This window comes from Raphanus sativus, unplaced genomic scaffold (assembly GCF_000801105.2).
Source record: "Raphanus sativus cultivar WK10039 unplaced genomic scaffold, ASM80110v3 Scaffold1246, whole genome shotgun sequence".
In the NCBI taxonomy this organism is placed as follows: domain Eukaryota; kingdom Viridiplantae; phylum Streptophyta; class Magnoliopsida; order Brassicales; family Brassicaceae; genus Raphanus; species Raphanus sativus.
The window spans coordinates 1-4,448 of NW_026616559.1; the positions used below are offsets into that span (position 1 = coordinate 1).

Below are 4,448 nucleotides of genomic sequence, written 5' to 3' on the forward strand. Positions count from 1 at the left end.
GCAGGCTCAGGACCGGAGTGCATGACCGGAATGCGCAACCCGGGCGTGAGGCAGCTTGGGTGAGAGAGTGGTCAAGGCTGGTTTTCTCAAACCCGGTCTGGTTCGACCCAATTCGACCTTGGGTCATTTTAAGCACTATTTTGAGGTTTTAATTAGCCTTATCCAAGGGGCACTCTAGTCTTTTATCCTATGTATCTTTCTTTACCCTAAACCTAAGTATAAATACTTGTAATCTATAATTTTGGAGAGATTATCTTATTTTCTCTCTAAGAAACACAAAACCTTTTGGTGAAAGTTCTTACGTTGAATCAAATCATCATCTTCTTGTGTTCTTGAGTGTTTATAATTTCTTATTCATCTTTCTTAAAACATGATTAAGCTTGGAAACCTCATGGGTTCAAGAGTAATCATGGTGAATTAGTGAGTAGATCCACTTTTGGATTCATGGGTTAGGGAGATTAAGGGTGATTAGGCTTGATCTAAGGTGTTTAGGTGTAGATCCTTCTTATTCCTTGCTAGTAAAGTGTTTTAAATGCTTCTTTAGAGCTGGTCTCTCTAAAGTTTGAGTTCTAGACATTTCCCACCCACAAGGTGTTCGATGAAATGTCTGAACCAACTCTCCTAAGCTTTTAACATACTCTACCAAAGAGATTTGTTGTTAGAGGTGTTAAGATGGCTATTAGACTTGTCATTAATGATTGCTTCCTAAACATTCAACCAAAGAGAATTTGATGCTTGAGTTTTGGAAGGAATGAGCATTCATCTAGAGATAGAGTTTGATTACTCTTGTGTCTAGGTCTAAGGTAGATAGATTGATTGAAATCTGACACCTTTAGATTAATTTTTGATCACCCCAAGTCTAAATCCCTTATCCCATGAGTTCTTCTTCTCATAATCAAAGAAAGTTTCTATCTTTATTGCTTTTTAGTATTGTTCTTAGCATAAAAACCATTCACTCAATCATTAGACTTAGATTAAGTATAGACTTGTATTCTCTTTTGCTTTAAAGTGAACTAGGAATGGATTGACATCTGAAGTACTACTTTGATTTGCATAATTAGACCCTTGAAAAGTCCTCTTATCAAATTGGCGCCGTTGCCAATCCTAGTTTGATTTTGACATTGAGATTTGGTCACTTGCTTGAGACTAAGTCATTTTTATTATTGCTTTTGTGATATTGATTCTCTCCCTGCAAAGCTTGGTGCAAGGGAGAGAACCAACTCTCCTAAGCTTTTAACATACTCTACCAAAGAGATTTGTTGTTAGAGGTGTTAAGATGGCTATTAGACTTGTCATTAATGATTGATTGCTTCCTAAACATTCAACCAAAGAGATTTGATGCTTGAGTTTTGAAGTGAATGAGCATTCATCTAGAGATAAAGTTTGTTTACTCTTGTGTCTAGGTCTAAGGTAAATAGATTGATTGAAATCTGACACCTTTAGATTAATTTGATCACCCAAGGTCTAAATCCCTTATCCCATGAGTTCTTTTCTCATAATCAAAGAAATTTTTCTATCTTTATTGCTTTTTTAGTATTGTTCTTAGCATAAAAACCATTCACTCAATCATTAGACTTAGATTAAGTATAGACTTGTATTCTCATTGCTTTAAAGTGAACTAGGAATGGATTGACATCTGAAGTACTACTTTGATTTGCATAATTGAACCCTTGAAAAGTCCTCTTATCAAATTGGCGCCGTTGCCAATCCTAGTTTGATTTTGACATTGAATTTGGTCACTTGCTTGAGACTAAGTCATTTTATTATTGTTTGTTGTGATATTGATTCTCTCCCTCCAAAGCTTGGTGCATTTCAGGTGTATGAACTTGAGGAGCAGAGGTTCATGAAACCTTGTTCCAAGAGTTGAAGACATAGCTGCACTTGAGAGAGAGTTAGTAAGAAAGAGAAGAGAAGAAGAGCAACAGGTTCACTTGCAGAGATTGGGGTTTGATATGGAGAACCTACCTCAACAAGAAGCTGCTCAAGCTGGTATGGGTCAAGGAGCTGCCAACCTTAGACCTCAGCGCCAGCCACAACACCCTCCACTCCAAGCTAGAGCCATCGGGGCCTATGATCAACCTCACATCAATGGTCATAGGTTGGGAATCAGAGCACCTGCTGTGAGAGAACAACAACTTTGAGATCAAGTCAGGACTGCTCAACACCATTGAGAACAACAAGTATCATGGTCTTGCTACTGAAGATCCTTTTGACCACTTGGACAAGTTTGATAGCTACTGTGGTTTGTCCAAGACCAATGGAGTGTCAGAAGATGCTTTGAAGCTCAGGCTCTTCCCTTTCTCTCTGGGAGACAAGGCAAGACAGTGAGAGAAGTCTATCCCAAGCGACTCTATCACTACTTGGGATGAGTGCAAGGAAGCCTTTCTAGACAAGTTCTTCTCCATCTCCAGGACAGCTAAGATCAGGAATGAGATCTCTGGGTTTCAGCAGAGGAACTTAGAAAGTTTCAGTGAAGCATGGGAGAGGTTCAAAGGCTACCAAGCTCATTGCCCACACCATGGCTTCTCCAAAGAGAGCTTGTTGAGTACCTTCTACAGGGGACTATACCACAGTGCAGAAACAGCTTGATACTGCTAGCAATGGTTTCTTCTTGGCAGGACTGAGGAGGAAGAAGAAGAGCTGGTGGAGAACATGGCTAAGAGTGACTCAGTTTATAGTGAGGAGCATGATAGAGCCAACAGAGGTGATGATCAGCAGACTAAGAGAGAGCTCAAGTCTTTGCAAGAACAAGTTGGACTTGATCTCTTCCACCCAAGCTATGCAAGAGCAAATGAACTTTGTGGGTGGCCAGTCAAAAAGCACCTCCTAAGGTGAATGAAGTAGATGGTTTGGAAAGGCAAGAGGAGTTGTGCTTCATCAACAGCAATGGTGGAACTACTGTTGGGTCAAAAACGGTTATCTCGAAATCAACGGCTAAGTCTATTTGTCATACGAAAGTATAAGGAAGAAACGGGAAGCGATCTAAGTTTGGATAGGCCGGACGACAAGGAATCCGCCTTGAAACTTCAAAGAGCCCGTTCTCCCAAACCGTGAGACCCAGAAAACGATCAACATATCAAATCGAAGCCCTCGTCAAGACGCACGTGCTGGTCCGTAGCCGCCGGGCGGCTAGCCCCCGTGCTGGCCGTGGCCGGCGGCGGCTAGCGCCCGTGCTGGGCGTGGCCGCCGGCGGCTAGCCCCGTGCTGGCCGTGGCCGCCGGCGGCTAGCGCCCGTGCTGGCCGTGGCCGCCAGGCGGCTAGCCCCTGCTGGCCATGGCCGCCGGCGGCTAGCGCCCGTGCTGGCCGTCGCCGCCGGGCGGCTAGCCCCTAGCTGGCCGTGGCCGCCGGCGGCTAGCGCCCGTGCTGGCCGTGGCCGCCGGCAGCTAGCGCCCGTGCTGGCCGTGGTCGCCGGGCGGCTAGCCCCGTGCTGGCTCGGGTCTTCGGATAATAATCTTTCGTACACGAATCACAGTCCCCGCCATCAGAAGTCTGTATTTCGAGTCTTTCCCAAGTCCTCGCAGGACGAATCATTGAGATCCGCGTACGAAACTCCGGTTCTTACTCCAATCTAGGACCGTCGGAAAAACTTCGGAAACTCGTAAGATATCGACAGGAAGGAAGATCTTAAATTCTTCTTCGTACGAAACAGCGATGGTTATCTTAAGACACCACTCGTCTCAACTCTACGAACGAATGAAGAACTTCCGAAGAAATCGTAGAAAACCACGGAAGTCCTGGAAACGGCCCGAAAGGGACCAAACACGATAGGACAGTCCGTTTACGATTATCTGAGATAGATACGACGATTTACATTTATCTTTGCATAGCAAGATAAATGCTAAATTTCCGGAAGGATAAATGTCAAGTTTCCCGAAGATAAATGTCAAGTTTCCCGATGAAAGCCGACGAAAATGGAAAGAAGCCCGCCTTGCGGCCCAGAAGGAGAATAGACCGTCATAAGAAGGAGTATATAAAGGAGCTTTGGGAGAGGAAGAAAGGCAGAGCAAAAAATCTCAGAGAGAGAGCAAATCTGAAACTTAGGGACTTAGAGAATTCCTGCTAGCTTAAGACTTAGGAGTTAGACTAGCGGAGCAAAGCTTAGAACGTTTTGTCTCCTTTATTTCCGTCGTTTTTTGCTTCAGCGTTTCTCTACTTCCCTTTTTCGGAAGAATATTGTACCATCTATTCAATAAAACGCCTTAGTGCAATTTTTCCGCTACGTTGCTTTATTCTATCAATTTCGTTTGGTTATCGCAGAGAATCCGAGCCTTCAGGGAAAACTAGGTTTACTTAGTTTTCCTTCGATTAACTTAACTAAAATCGACAGTGCGAATTTCGGTTCCCACAGTTTGGCGCTAGAAGGAGGGGGTCGGATTCTCTTACTCAAAAACCTACGATTGATAACAACAGCATGGCCACATCACCTGTCCGCAACATCGTGTCATTCG

The 4,448-nt window shown here is 43.9% G+C and overlaps 1 non-coding gene across 1 annotated transcript; it reads right to left on the reverse strand.

Annotated features, from left to right (window-relative positions):
• Positions 1 to 2,418: 2,418 nt before the first annotated feature.
• On the reverse strand, positions 2,419 to 2,525 carry LOC130503937 (small nucleolar RNA R71). The gene has a single exon (XR_008941076.1). It is a non-coding gene; the product is annotated as a small nucleolar RNA R71 (small nucleolar RNA).
• Positions 2,526 to 4,448: the final 1,923 nt, after the last annotated feature.